Source organism: Argiope bruennichi, chromosome 4 (assembly GCF_947563725.1).
Source record: "Argiope bruennichi chromosome 4, qqArgBrue1.1, whole genome shotgun sequence".
NCBI lineage: Eukaryota > Metazoa > Arthropoda > Arachnida > Araneae > Araneidae > Argiope > Argiope bruennichi.
Window position 1 is genome coordinate 18148929 of NC_079154.1, and position 17025 is coordinate 18165953.

The 17025-nt window shown below is 30.9% G+C and overlaps 1 protein-coding gene across 1 annotated transcript in view; it reads right to left on the reverse strand.

The window, feature by feature from the left end:
- Positions 1 to 14261, reverse strand: part of LOC129965538 (uncharacterized) — a 130014-nt gene extending 115753 nt beyond the window's left edge. The window contains exon 1 of the mRNA XM_056079512.1: positions 13851 to 14261. The gene's annotated coding sequence lies outside the window, so the exon portion shown is untranslated. The remainder of the gene's footprint in view (positions 1 to 13850) is intronic.
- Positions 14262 to 17025: the final 2764 nt, after the last annotated feature.

A 17025-nucleotide genomic window follows, 5' to 3' on the forward strand; every position in this document is an offset into this window, starting at 1 on the left:
TTTCATTGAGTCGTGCAGGAGAAGAAGTTAATCGAACCCACCTTAATTGTTCATGTAAATTTCTTGGCAGCACCCACATCTCGAATGTTTCCCATGAAACAAGAAGTAAAGCTTTCGAGTTTGTTTTGACGCATTCGGTGTCAGGCACCTTTCATCGAGATTGGGGAATTGTGGGCGGTATTCGGCCGTAAAGATTTACAAACACGATTCAACGGTCATTGAATTCAATTCCGAAAAGAACAGAATTGAAATGAAAGTTTTTAGCCAAGGAGAGTATTAAAAAAAAAGAGAAAATGTATTTACAAAACACGCCCTTGTCAATCTATTTGAAATAACGTGTATTATTTTTTAAATTATTTATTTTGCCTTGTTAGAAATTTTATAAAGAATGAATAAGCTGCTTCAACTTCTCTCAGATTTTTACAATAAATTTTTAAAAGTGAGTACCAAAAAATAACATTTAGAGTTAAAGGACTTGAAAATGTTTCTCTTTTCCCTGTTTTGTGCCTTTTCTATATAATTGAATATGTCATGCACATTTTGTGCACGAAAAAAAGTATATAAAAAAGCTGAATCTTGACTCTTACGTGGAAGTGGCGGATTTGAGTGCTTTGAGGTCTTAGGAAGTGCATATTATGAGACTCTTTTTTATTTTCTCATATCGAAATAAAGAAAATACTGTAATCGTCAAAAAATTAGAACTCTAAATTTTGCTGAATCTCCACGTTTCAGACCCCTCTAAGTTCGAAACACAGATTTTTGAACAATGTCTGTCTGTCTGTGACAGACTATCTATCTATATATCAGACTATATATCTATCATGACTCCAGACTATTCAGTATCTACGTTTGTACACAATATTATTAAACAGATCTTTCTTATTTATAAATATTGAAAGAACAAAGTGAACGAAATTGTAACCAATAATTTAAGAGTAGGTAAGAGCTAATTTCACCAATTATACAAGGTATTAATACTATAAAATATTAGCATTTTTTATAAAATTTATAATTTTTACAAACTTATTTGATAACTAGGAAAATTTTTAAATCGACCTGCTTGTGGCCCTCTCTCATCCTAGCCGTTCTAGGCAACTGTCCAGTTGAAAATCTGGAACTGCTTATAGGACATTGGCACTGGTAACTAGCATTTTGCAAATGCCATTATTACTCACTACGCTCAGGCATGGTATAACCTGGTAAAATTGACATTACCGCCATAAAATCACAACAAACACTAACCTACTTTCCAGATGTTAAAATTATCACGCATATTTCAATCATTTGTGCATGTGGCGCAGACCGAAAGATCATTTTCAAAAATGTCATACCCAGGTATCCATGAAGCATTTGTCCTTTTGGAATTAATAACAGCACAACAGAACTATACAATACATTTTTTATGAATTAAAATAAAAAAAATCGAACGTCTGCCTTCGATTTTCTCGTATGCTTCCATAACTTGTCATGTAACTGGAAATTTATGCCGTTTCGAACAATGCATCTTTTTCATCGATTTGATTTCATATTCGATATCCTATAAAATTATGGAGTTAAGCCTATATACCACACTTCTTTCTTTTAACTGACTGCGATTTTGAGTTGACGTTTTCAGATGCATTATTCCAGAAATCTGATTTTCAGACACGTGAATTCAAAAACGGAAGATTTATCAAAATCTTGAGATCGAATTTTGTAACGATTGCGATATTTTCTCTTACACTTAAGAAAAAAATCGAATCGATGTTAAGAAGTTAAACAATTAAGAAGTTAAGAAGTTAAACGATTAACTTCTTAACATCGATTCGATTTTTCTCTCCATTAAATGATAAACACTTGGGGATAAAAGATAGTAAAACCGATAACATTAATAAGAAGTGAATATAAATTGTATTATTGTTTACTCAGTTACGAGGGTTTTTTTTTTATTATTATTAAAATATTAAAGAAACCAAAAGTCTTGGATTAGTTGAGGTAAGTCTCGGATTAGTCCTGGATTTTGATTCTCTGTTCTGGTTTGAAAAAAAAAAGTGTTTCAGATATCTCAAATTTGCATTCATATCTAAAAAGTTTAAATTCAAAATTATTAATTAAAACAATTCGTTTTTATAGAATTCTCTTTCAAATACACGGAATGCATTCGCGCTCTCTCTCTCTCTCTCTATCTAAAAAGTTCAAATTCAAAATTATTAATTAAAACAATTCGTTTTTATAGAATTCTCTTTCAAATACACGGAATGCACTCTCTCTCTCTCTCTCTCTCTCTCTCTCTCTCTCTCTCTCTCTCTCTCTCTCTCTCTCTCTCTCTCTCTCTCTCTCTCTCTCTCTCTCTCTCTCTCACCCTTTGCACTCGGAAAAGTAATTCAAACCAATCAAATAAATAAAACGTCAAAATAATGCACAGTCTTAAATAATGATGCTTGAAAGGAGCCACACGAATACAAAGGGTTAAAAAAATTTTTAGATATCAATTTGTGATAAATTTAGTCTTAATGCCAAGATATCAGATATACGGTTATATTAACGTCCCCTTTTTAAGCAAAGCTAGTGGTATTTTTAGATGGATCTCGCTTCCCATTGTGGGGGCACCTCTTAATTGAGGATGAGAAGCTACCAATATGGTGGTAGGTTCTCATCACCCTGGTGGACACAAAAAAAGGTGGGGGTTGGCTGCCTCCCATAGATGAAGGACGTGCTACCCAAGGGAAGGGTTGTACCGTGGCCGGTAATGGCCCATAGGACTCAACCACAGTTCTCACCAATGTTGTTGCAGTGTCCGATTCAGATTTTTCAGTGTGACTTCGGTTGTGTAGGAGTAGCCGATTATAGGTTAGATGGCTCTCGCAATCTTGAAATGCAATCAGAGGATAAGGACGAAACCTGAACAGGCATTTCCTATTGCACAACACAAGTGGGTGGACATCTGAACACGATGGATTTAAATTGTACCAGAGTCGCTTAGAAAGTGGTTCTTGGATGGAATTCTCCGATTCCGAAACAGAGACCTTACCACAAGCTCGCAGACCATCAGATGCCCAGATTAAACGGAACAGTCACGGTATTTACTATTTGTCTTAGTTTGACCCTTCTCTCCCATATCTATAGCAAACTGGGAGAAGCTAATAAAATCTTTTCACTTCAGTTGTTCTATGTAATAAATGTCAATGAAATGTGCGAAAATTCAAAACCAGTTTAAAAAGATTCTTTAGAGGTGATGTTCTTTTACCACAAAACTGACAAAAAGGGGGGAGGGAGAGGGTTTGAAAAATCGCACACTCCAATTCCAATCCGAAAGGCAATTTATTTTGACATCTCCTCTGTCATTTAAATCTTAAAAGATAGCTTAATTACGGTGAGAGATGAAATTGGTCCGAAAAAACAAAAAAAGGTAACGTCTTAAAAGAACACGCCACGGTCGCTTTAACCTTGAAGAAATGCAGCAGCTGACATCGAAAAATCTTCCCCTTTCCGCGGAAAAAATTCATTGAACCGAAGAAGCTTATAGACAAGTTTGAGGTTGCACTTTATATTTTAAAAGTCAATTTTCAAGTTAAGCACGGGTAATGTTGTATGAAATTTTTCTTTTTTTTTCTTCCGAATTTTTTCTTTCACGGGGCTTATCGCAGTAATCAAAATACTCTCACACGTAATGACCGCACTGAATTATTTATGCAAAGTTGTAGAATGGAAGAATTCCTTTATAATTGGAAGTTCCTACGATGCAATTATTTGTTTCTTTAATTTAAAGCTACATGCCAGAAGGAAATTTAATGAATTCGGAAAATCCTAAAAAATAACAATAAAATATATGATTTTAACATTTAAAGTATGGAAACAATTCTCTGGTTTTCCTCGGCATTAATCGAAAATACATTTTTTTTTACAAAAGAATTTTTATAGCAAGGTAATGAAAAGGTAAGAAAATGGAAGAGTGGATATTTTTTTTAAAGAAGTGATTTGTGGTGTTCACAGAAGAATTCGATTTTCTGAATATAAATCTAAGAATAGAATGCTCTAATATCGTTTGCGCAACAAGCAAAGGAGGAGAAAACTGGATGTCAAAAAAAGTGAAACTAATAAATTATTTTTCAAAACATTGATAAAATTAAATTATATACATTAATTATGAATTAACCAATTAGAAAAACTTTAACACTTTATTCAAAATCGGGACAAATCCGGAAACTCAAACAAAATTCAGAAATATCTAGGCTAATTTGAAACGTGAAAGCTAACCAACTATTTTAAAACAGCAGATATTTAAAATAAAACTTTTCTGTGCATTTAAAGTATCTACACGGTTAGAAAGAATGGACAAAAATATCTAATTTATATATTTTTTCAAAGTTTTAGAAAACAACTTTTTTTCCACAAGATTTTTGCATTAGAAAAAAAAAATTCTCAGTTTTTGCTGTTAAATTTCTGCAAAATAACAGATTCAGAAGAAAAAAAAAATTAATATGAAAATATGAAAAGTTTAATGCTATAAGTAACTTCTAAGACCTTCCAACATCATAGTTTTTACATTTATTACATAACTTTTTAGTGAACTTATGCAAACAAGTTACATTATTCATTTTAAAAAGAAACCTGTATTCTTTTCTGTAAATTCGAAAATGCATGCATCTGTATTATTTTAAAATTACGTTCATTAATTAAACAAAAAGAATTAAAGTAATAAATAAAATTAAAGACACCGAATATGATGCACTCTTCATTTTTGTTAACACGCTTTTTATGTAGCTTGTCTTCTGACACGTCTGTTAAAAAAAATTAAGATTTCTGTAATAGATTTTACATTTATTTTCTAAAGTGTTACAATTTTGAAAAATTCTAAACTTGCGTGTTTTTTATAACAATATATTGTTTTTATATTATCAAAACTTTAGCATCAGTGTATATATATATATATTATATATATATATATATACATTAATTATTCATTAATAACATTAATTTAAATTTTGCTTTCATATCGGTAGCTATCTAGTTGTGAAAATAATAATCAGGAAAAATAGTTTCAATGTATTAATAATAAATATTATACATTCATAATTAATAAAAAAATTGATAATAAGCAATTATAGTTTAAACTCTAAAAAGTGAAAAAAAAAATTACTTTTTAATAAATTGCTTTGTTTGTTTATTTTTTTCCTTCGAATTAAACTTATGTCAAATGTCAAAAAATTATTCTATGAAGCACAGGATAGTAGTAACATTTTTAAGAGCTAACAGTAGAATCGAAGAATTATAATTTTTTTCTTTTTTTAAATTTTGTAAAATGCACACTTCGACAGAAACCGTTAAAATTATCTCAAAAATGTATAACATACTATTCAAAGGAATTATTTTTTTAAATTTAAAGCTTAAAATTTAACTAAAAATATAAAATAATTTATCCAAGATTATTCAATTAATTTTAGACCATATAATTACCAGATAGAATCCTCACGAGGAAATAAATATTACGAAAACTATGTCATTGTAGTTAAAAACCAAGAACCACGCAGATATAACGGAAATCTAATTATCATTGAACTGTATTTACGAAACTCGAAAATCTATTCCCAATAGTGTTTAAAGTATTTAACACGTTACGGAAGTGAATAAAATGTTTACCTTTTGTCCTACTTGAAAAGAATTCGTACAGAACACGTCCGAAAATTCAATTACAAAGCAGAAAATAAACTCAGCAGCATTCCGATCATATTCGCAAACGATTCTTGTTAAAACGCATTTTATTTCCTTCAGCTGATTTCGTGCTTTGTTTTTAAAAAGGGAAATTCGACTTGAAGAAGCGAGGGGGAAAAAAAGGAATGTTTTAACAGATTCTACAGATCGACATGGAATTGGAATTTAGAACAGAAGGAAATACCAATCGTAAAAAAACATTTTTGAAAAAAAAATGTAAACTCAACGGATTTATTCAGGGCACTTTTGGAGAATTTCAAAGTAACAAACTAGTCTGCATGCTGAAAGCTGAATTTGCATACTTTAGTGTCTATATATATATATATAAAAAAATGACTAGTCTTTGCGTACGACACACGAAATCACTATAAAAATGGAATTGGAACGCAGCATTCAGCGTGAAGCAAAATAGAGCAGTTTTGGAAAGTTTAAGCAGCTGTTGCAAAGCTAAAAATGGAAGATATATGTACATATGAGCTAATTTAAACACAAAAACCTGTTTCCTATTCTGCCGTGGTTTCCAAATAGTTTTCCTATGACTTATGAGCTAACATTCCTTTCATTCATTTACTGAAAAATCAAAAACTTATTCCTTGACTTTCAAATGATAGATATTTTAAACAGTTTGATTGGCAATCTTAATCTTGAATTAAATTTATGAAGAATATTTATTTATGTAATATTCTGTAATAAACAGATTTCGAAACAGTACTTTTTTTTTCTATTATTCAAATGTGTATGATCAACATAAATGCCAATCACAATTCTGATATAAACAGGAAAGATCACACCAGTTGTGCGCATAAAATATACAATTCTGAGGGGGGATTTAGTAAATTTTAACCCTTCAGCATATATTAAAGAGTCTGATTCACGCATCGAACTACTAAATTTTTAATTTTTAATCTGTAATTAAGCGAAAGTATTTAATAATTTAAAATAAAAAAATCACTTAAAAATGCTTCAAACTTCAAGTGCCTTATAGGAATTTAAATAATAATAGGATGTGCCGTCTTATTAGAAAGTTAAGTAAATTCTTTAAAAATTAAGTAAATTAAATACAGGTCCAACGATTCATTGAAAGAAACACTTATACCTTTTCCTTATCAAATTGAAAAGAATATATGAATATTTTATAAAAATATCACTCTAGCAGGAGATGCAGAAAGTTACTTCATTAAACATATTAAATCCTGGAAATTTACAAATTTAATACAAAAATCCGAGAAAGCTACAGATCAAAATAAGCAGAGCATGACATTGTTGTATTAGATAAACCGAAATAATGATTTTAAGCTACTTTAATCTATTCACACGTTTAGCAGTCAAGCATCTAATATTTCAGACTGGTGCTTATACGATGAAGTTTGCTATAGGTGGATTACAGAATATATGTAAGATATAAAAACCGCTTAATTTTGCTAGGGATTACGAAAATTTTTCCCAAAGGTCTCAGAAGCTACTGATGGATAAACCTATTGTGATCGAAAATGTTTCTATTAAATACAATGCAGTGGCATCACATGCAGAAAAAGGTCGAGCATCTAAATCTTTTATCTGCCTTGCATAGTATTGGCTAAGATCAGAGCTAATCCAACTTGCATGGTATTGGTGAATGATAGTTACGAAATAGATATTTGGCGGGAATCCAGCATTTTGACTGAAGCAATCGTGAGATAGTATATTAAACGTCATTTCTGTCGAACTATGGACACTAAAATTTGACATGGAAATACAGTTGTAGTCACAAGATCACATATCGAATTTCATTGATTTAAGCGCTTGCGTTAGACCGACGGATGGTCGACCATTTGACGAATTTGGTTCAAGATTAAATATATGATATATAAGATGCTAAAACAGTACACTAAATTTTATCTACATAGTTATTTGCGTTTTGTAGTATTCGAGTTTACTGGTACTCTATCTTGAGTAATACTGGACAGATTTCCTGTGAATGAATTTCATTCAAAATTTCATAGGAATCTACAAATTTGGGCGTCATTCCATATACCAAGTTTCAGTCATCTAGGACAAAACGGTTATGAGTTATCGTGTTCGCAGACAAACATAATCCGAAAATCTGTTTTTCGGACTCGTCAAAGTCTGAAAAATAGGAAAATCGTCAACATCTTGAATTAAAATTGTTTGACGATTACAATACTTCCTCCATATTTCCTATATGTGAAAGTAAAAATAATTAATCAGAAGAGAGAATTAGATATAACAGAAAAAGAAAAAAGAATAAGTCTCGAAATAGTAATGTGTTTGTGGGTGGGTGGGTGGGTATTGAATTATATGTTTGATTACATTAAGGTCCAGTTATGAAGTTGCCGAGGGCTATTTTGGAATGCATCTCATTATCTTGAACCTTGTTTAGATGACAAGGACGATATATGAACCCTCTCTAAACTGAACCATATTAACTATAAAACATATTTTGATTTAATGATCTTATACTTCGCGTTAAATATGAAAAGTTACATGAAATGCAAGTTAGGCGTAGGATAGAAGTATATAACAAAATCATCTTTGTAGCAACAAATGAAATATGAATTCACCAAATGGAATAACATTTCAATTTAATATCTTCAAATTAACTTAGCACAGAATCGATAGAAAACAAGTGAAGCCAAAAACAAAACAAAGTATTTAAAAAAATATCCATGCTTTTAGTGGAAATAGCATGATATTATCCATTTCCGTCATATTATTTATGTATTGTCTAAGCGGAATAAAATGTTGATTAAAGATCCAAAATTGACGGTTGTATTAAGACAAGCAAAAAACAAATTGCGGTACAGATTACGGTATTATATATTAAAAATCAGTAGATAGACAGCATAAACTCAATTACGATATAAAATTAATAAAATTCCGATTAAACACCATCCAAAAATGAATACTGCGATAGGGCCCTAAAAATTAAACAGCACTCAAACCATTAGAATAAAAACAGCAGGGAAGGGAATTAAGATCCCATAATCTTCCTCAGTGAAGAAATTCCAAAAGACGTTTATTCTATCTTATAAAATCAAATGCATCCGGAAAACGAAAAATCAAGCTGATAGACAGCAAATGTTCTGCATTCAATTATAACAGGGAATGGCAGACGCAAACCACGTGCCCTGATAAAACGCATCTGTTACCGATCTTTTACAATGGAATGAAATGCTGTCTGTCATTCGATGTCCACACTGGGCGTCCAAATCCAGGGACAGGTGCATGAAAAGAATCTCCCCTTTTTTCCTCGCACAGAAGAATGAATCAGCGCCCGACTATTCCAAAAACGCCCAACCTCTCTCATCTGTGTTTGTTTGGTGACGCAGTGTCATGCGAGATCGTCCTGCTTCGTTCTTTCGGATTGGTATGGCCGATCCATATACTCGCTGATTGACCAAACAGTGAAGGGAGGAGTGAATTGGATCAAAAAAAGCGAAGGTAGTTAGACGAGTCATTGGGTCTGTCGGACAGGCCCAATCGAGAATGAGGTTACACACTTCGATTTGCAGTGGCTTTGCAGGTGCTTTTTTTATTTCCTTCGAGCAGTAGACAGGTTTGTGCTGAGGGGATTCTGGAGTTGGACGGTCGGCTGGCATCGGGTTTGGCGACATCTAAAACCGCAACATAAACTGAAGTGGATTTCTTTTTACTTCTTCTTTCGTTTCATTTTTATTCAATTGCTAAGTCATTTACTCTAGGGGAATATTCTTTGATGAATATAATTAGGTGGTCGAGAGTGCGTGCAGGAAGGTCAATGGCAAAAATCAACACGTGATTCCAATGCACTTTTCCAGAGAAGCTTTCGATAGTTGTAGTATTAAGGTGACTCCATTTTTAAATGCATCTTTGTGCGAGCAAAAATGACAGAAATTTAACAGGTAATAAATACTTCGACTCATTGCTATTTTACTTGTACAAACATTTAGAAAAGTACTACAAAACCGTAGAAGCGAGCGTTAATATAAGTTTTCAGAAATTTAAACACCGTAGATATAAAAACTTTATACATTACTGAAACTCAACACCATAATGGAAAAGGTTTTTCGCAGAAAAATCATACACAGTTGTTTATTCCACACTGTGTATGGAATTACATGGGAACCACTAAAGGGAGTTTTGTAATTTTGTATAAAATAGTAGGATTGCTATGAGAACTAAACAAAAGCAACTGATGCCCCAAACTCTCAGATTGAGTATCCAGCGGAAAAGGCCGCTTTCAATCGAAATAAACCACCGTGAAGTTTCAAAACACGATAATCCTACTATAAGATAATGTACTACCAATCCAGATTCGATTCACTTGCGAAAAATAAAAAAAGGAGCCCAAATATCCGATTAGGTTCCCATTATATTTGTGTGATGCAGATAAAAACATGTTTTGAAAAAAAATTGTGAAAATTAACTACAACCTCGGCAAAACAATATATGTATATATAATTTAAAATTAGCCTTCTTAAAATATTATTAAAGTTTTAAAATATATATTAAAAGTTAAGATATCTATTAAATATATATATTTTTAAATATATATTACAAGTTTTGAAAATACCCGGTATTTTATTTATTTAATTTCTTAAAGGTATTTTCACGAAGTGTTCAGAATTAATTTTCAAATATTATAAATTACAATGTGTATGCGATTTGAAATTTTTGTGGTAAAAGAATATTTTATTATTATTATTAATTTATTATATAATTTATTATTATCATAAATTATCATTAATTTTCTATTATTCTGCTATAACTAATAATTAATAATACTTATTAACTGATCAATTTTTATACAACAATTTAAAAGGAAATTATACTAAATATGGAATAAAAATTAAATATAAATCCAATCCTGACGCCAAGACTAAATGATATATTTATTGTCGCCTCGCTATTAACCTAAGTTTAATTACAAGGATTTAATTTTATATTTAACAATACAGATTTCATATTTTACACGATGGAAAAATTTGTAAAACGTGAAAAAGAAGTTTTCAACTTTCACAATATCATGAATAGAATCGTTAGTTAGAAAGAAAATTAGAAGTTTATTTTAAAATTTCATCTGCAATTAAAATGCTATAATACCCTAGGTTAATTCTAATATTTGTTAAGTAACAATAAAATAGCATTAAAAAATTACAAATCGGAAACATGTTTAAAAAGTGGTGCTGTAATCGGATTCAGACAGAAATGCATGATTGCAAATACAGATACAAAAATCTTAAATAATTCATTAGAAGCAAAATTCTTATGAAAAAGTATCAACATAAAGTAATTCGGTAATAATGCCAGAACCACAGCGATTTAAGTCAGTTTTTAAGTATGTAAGTATATATAAGAATAAGTTCTGAAATATAATATGATATTGCATTACAGAATGCTATTTAATAAACATTTCACATCTTCTATTTTGGAATTCTACTTTTAATCCTCCGGTGAATATTTAGTATTTTTTCAATTCAGACGTGTCTTGCGATATCTTATTTCCTTTAATAAACAGCTTGTTTGTTTCTTCATTATTTATTCTGTCTGCCGCAAATACCAAACAGAACGAAAAAGCAAAAATAGAATTCCATGACCCGCAGGTGAAGTGTTGAAAAAGGCGCGTTCCTGTGTGCCAGCCACTACATTTAGGTTTCGCGCTGTCATTAAATCATGTCACTTTGTAACCCTATTTCTGGTTTCTCATTTTTAAATAGCCTCATTCTATGAATACTGATGCTTTTCCTCTCAAGTCACAGTTATACCGATGGCCTAAAAATAAAAAAAATAATGCCAAAATTCCAGGGTATTTAAATTTTAAAAATATATTCTGAAAGCCAGAAATGGCATCCGATTGCTTTCAATGCGTCAATAATTGAGGCTAAACGAAGGTTACAGACGAATGTGCAAGGCAAGCGTTTAGGTCACGGTCAAGCGGTTGTTTTGTAATGAAACAATGTGTTATACCGGTAGGCATGTGGTGATGCCATAACTCATGGAACGACGCAGAATATCGTCTGCTAAAATTCATCAAGTCGAAAAAGAAGAAAAAGTTAATGTATCCTTGGAGTATAAAAATCGCATCAATGTATCGACAATATAAACTGCGCATACATCGAGAAGCACTATTTTTTTTTCTATCACAGAGATTATATTTTAAAACAGAAAGAACACATTAAATTAGTTTAATTTGTATTGATCACTGATCAATTATATCAAAGATATAAGTTTTAGCTCAGCGATTCGAAGATTGCAAAATTACCAAGAAAGGCACAGACAAACAAACAAAAAAAAAAGTTCAGATAAATCAAAAGTATTAAATATCGAATCCAGAATAAAAAAATACTTGTGTTCGAGCAAAAGCAAAACATTGGCTTTTAAAAATATTTAGAACAAAAGTTAGTTGATTTAAACAATAAGAAATGTCGATTCTTAAAGATGAAGCAGGTTTATTTAAGGCATTATATGTTTTATTAAAAAAGTGGATTTTTATTTATTTATATAATTTATTAAAAGTTTTTGAGATTTAACATTTAGATTACATAGCGATTAAAAGTAAGATTAGCCTCTATTTAAATTTCTAAGAGTTTAAAGCCATTGGAAAAAAATAATTGCAAGTTTGGAGAGTTGCAATACATAAAAAGCAAAAGATATTTTAATGCAAAAGATATTTTAAGCAAAATATAGTTTTATTTACAACAGATGTTATAGTTATTACAAAATTCATTAGGAAAGTAAGGGAGGAAAGGTAGAAAGAACTCAACAAAAGTCGTTTGGAAAAAAGTGGAACATGTATATAAAAAATGGTATGGGAATTTACGTTCCATAAATAACTCCGATTTTAACTATTGAAATAAAAATCTTTATATGAAATAGAAAATTACCATTTGCTAAATAGTGCTCAAAACATAAAATTTTAATGATATCATTTATTTTCAAATAAAATTGATTTAAGAAAAATCAATGCAAGAATGTTTTAAAACTTCGATTGTTTACAAATGCTTCAAAAAATATTATTACAATAAATTTTTATAATCTGAAAATTTAGCGATATTCGACTGACAGGCTGCACTAAATTGCAAACTTATAAATAACGAAAAAAATCAATACATAAAATACAGAGTCTATTAAATTTGTACAATAATTCAATTCTAATGAACTGTTTAATTCAATAGAAAATGTATTGTAATTCAGAGAGCAAGTGTTACTAAGCTTATTATTTACCAAATTTTTATCAAAATAATTTGACAATGTAAATTAAAAATTATTCTATTTAATTGTAGATACTAGTTGAAAAATTCCACCATAATATATTCTAAATATAAATAAAATCAAAACATTTCTTCCCTCGATAAATATTTATTTGTATTCTAACGCCATTTTATTATTTGAGAAATACGATTATTTGTAGAAAAAAATTTATAATTCATGCATTACAACAGTTTGCCAGTTTTATCAAAATAACTGTACTATTTTTACAACTCAAAGTAATTTAAAATTGTTCATTAGTAACCAAAAAAAGGAGCAAAAGTATAAAATATCGAAATTTAAAAAAAAAAAAAAAGTCGAAATTTAAGAAACACTGAATATCAATATTTTTTAAATAAGAATCAATTCTACAAATGCAATAATTTTAGAGCCAATTATGCATATATTTTCAATTTTAAATGCTATAAACTAATCCATTCTTTAAAAATCTTAACCCGCATTAAAATTTATTAAAATACATTATAAATTTACCTAAATAAAAACATTTATTAAAATATTTCAAAGGGATATTTGGGCATGAAAACTTCCTCATTCAATAGATATAAAACAAAATCATCCTTAAACATGTGGTTATTTGATAGCAAATTCAAAAAAAGAAGCTAAATAAATAAAACCATAGAAATTCCATATCACTGTATACAGCAAACAGTTCACTGCCAATACATAACTTTTAATTTGCGATCATGTAGTAAAATGCTGCACAATATCTAACCTTTAAACAATGATTTTTCCTCCATCGAAATTTAACATTTGAACAGAAAAGTATTATTTTGAAGCCAAGAGATGAACAGTTTTTTTCAAATTAAAATAATTATTCTAAAAGCACGCTAAAGCAATAATATCAAAAACCAATTCAAAAAGAAAAACAAAAGTATAAAAAACAAAATTTACGAAATCAAAATCAAACTCACCTGTTCAAAATTTTCAATTTCGAACTGCAGATTAAAAAAAAAAATCAAAATCTATTTCAGTTTTTCATTTTTTCGCTCCACTGTTCCAGAGAAAAAACTCCATTACATCTTTTTCTTTTCTTCCTTTTTTTTTTTTTTTTCACCGCACAAATTTATTTATTTCCACTTCAGTGGGGCAAAAGAAAAGAACGAAAATAATAAGAATAAATGAATAATAATAAAAAAGAAAATCTTTTTTAAATCGTATAATGTAAAGAATGAAAACAAATCAACACCGAACCGGCGAAACGCAGAAAACTCTTTCTCGCACAACTTTTCGTTAAAAAAAAAATAAGAAAAAGAACAAAGAGAAAAGGGGGGGGAGAAATAATTCGAATTTTCAGAGAGCAGCAACTTTTCACAACTCCACCACTGCGATGCTTATTTCAAAATGACAAGTGTTGGCGCACCTGCATGCCTTTCCACGAACAGTTCCCGGCTCTCTGGTCACGTGGTCAGACTGCACCCTCCACCTCCTCTCTTCCATTTTGTGGGCGGTTCCCCAGGTGCTGCCGTGCGCGTGCGTTGTGACGTAACGGCGCGTGCTTTAGACAGGAGTTTAAAAAAAAAGAAGTGGAAGAATTTGTTTTCTCTTTGAAGTAATAGGAAAGATTTTCATAATGGGCATGCAGTCGCTTTAAAAAAAGAATTCTTACATTGCTAAACATTCTTGATTTTTTAAAAAATATTTCTTTACATTTATTAAAGTAAGTTTTGCATCTATTATCGATTATAGAGTAACAAACATTACAGTTTTTTTTTCTTTTAAGTTTTTCAATAGCTAAAATAATGTATTTCAAATGTACTATATAATAACGATTCCGTAGAACTTTTTTTTTCTTTGCTATTTAACTTCCATATAAGAAGATGGATGATAAAAATTACAATTTCATTTTTGGAATTTTAAAATATTTTCAAGCACTTTAGAATTGATTTTATAATATTAGATTGATCGATTCATTTCCCTTTTTGTTACTACAAGAAGGTTCGTTAGGGATATATTTGGCTCAATAGTAACTGTCAGAAGAGGAAAGCTACACCTAAGTTAAAAAGCCTCTCCCAAACTTCCACACAGCACCAATCGAAATACTCTTGCCAGACTATATCAGATTTAATGTGTTTTAAATCCACCCATATATATGTGTGTGTGTAGATAAAATTTAATCTTGAATTTCATATTCCCTAATCCTTAAATACAAACACTTCTGTTGCCCCTAAGATTCGTAAAAGTTTTGAGAGCAACTAAAGAATATTTTCTATTCTTTGAACATTTTTTTTATTTTTTTATTTTTAATAAAGAATTTGTTCTAAAAGGGCAGTGATTGCTTGATGGTAGAATTGAGCCTTTAAAAAACAAATGGTCATAAGAATAATATAGGAATTCAACAAAAACTAACCAGCAGAAGAGGTCTCCTTGAAACTTTCTCGGATATCCCTTATTAAAAGTATTATACTCTTCTCCCGCATTAAAACTGTTAAAATTTGTGCAATGCCTTGAACACCACGAGTGCTGGGTTTCTATTTTCAGAGTCCTCATATGAGTGCTTTGTCATACAATGAAAGAAGCAGAGTATGCATTTTGGAAGCCTTTTTGTTAACTGATTGGAGTCATAATTTGACTATAATTTCGATTTTAGTCACAAGCTCAAATACGAACTTTCATTCAATTAAGTCATTGCTTTTTTGAATCATTGTACTTATATACATGAGAATATACAGATCGACAAACGATGAACCCGTCATTAGATATGCTTCAAAACCAGATGCGGATCTGCTTTTCTACTGATAAACTTTATATTAAATCTTATCCATCTAATATTTTACTTTCTCGTATGCGTAGTATACAGTATGCGTAGTATGCGTAAACGTCAAAAAAATTCGAACTCACACTTTGACGCATCTTCGCGTTTTAGACCTCCATCAGTTCCAAAAATACATTTTTGGAACCTCCCCGTCAGTCTGTTTGTGACAAAGATAATTCAAAAACTCTTTGAGCTAGACTTATGAAATTTGGTATATGACCTTTAAGCTACATTTGTAAATTTCTATCAAATTTTGTGCAAAATCCAATCAAAGGAAGACTGTCTATCCTACAATTAGAATATAAGTTAACACGATAACTGCAAAACGAAGAGAGCTAGATAGATGAAACTTGGCAGGCAGATTTAAAATCTCTAGTGTAAACACCAATCCATTTTGAATCAAACCCAAGAAAGAACGGATTGCCTATCGGTCTGTACCCTCAGAAATATGCAAACGCGATCATTCAAAAACGCAGTACTTAAATGTATCAAATTTGGTATGTCATTTTATGAGTACAAGCATAGTTCAGTGTCAGTTGTTAATTTCAATCGCTGAGAAAAAGGGTTCAAAACACACATTTGATTTTTGGATACTATTAACCCTTATGACAGGGATGGATCGCCAAGGATCCTACGAGAAATTTAGTAAAAAGGTTAAATTCATGCCAAAAGGTAATATTTCGTCATTTTTGTACGCCAACGCCATATAAGGCATCCATTCTCTGGCTTCACAAGTTTGTTAGAGAGTACACGAGAAAGTTTTGGGGAGACCAATCCCTCTGGTTACCATTTGTTATCATGTTTTCTTGCGGTGGCCTAGTGGTAAGGTCTCGGTTTCGGAACCGGAGGGTTTCAGGTTCGAGACCCAATTCCACCGAAGAACCGTCATGTAAACTGGTCTGGTGCACGTTATACGTCCTGGCCAAACGCTCTCCCGCCGGTGTGGCGTGGTGTGGAGAGGGGGGTGAAAGCTCAGGTGTCGTCCACATCATCTGACCGCGGTTCAAAATGACGAGGTCCGTCCCAAAATAGCCCTAGTGTTGCTTTAAAACAGGACGTTAATATAACTAAACTAAACATGTTCTCTTGCGTCTTGTACACGGAAAGGCAGACAAGGAAGCTTCTTTTAAATGAAGTCCCTTCAAAATTTGATATAAATTTTGAGATTTGGGGTAATACCATATTTCATTGCGTCTTTGAGGTCTTTTTGAGTTATGTATTCAGAAACTATTACGAACAGAAATAATTTTTTTTAAATTGTATTTTTCTTATTCAGGAAAATCTGAAATGTGGCTATTCCTCTAAGGTTGAATTTTTTGACGATTACAATGCTC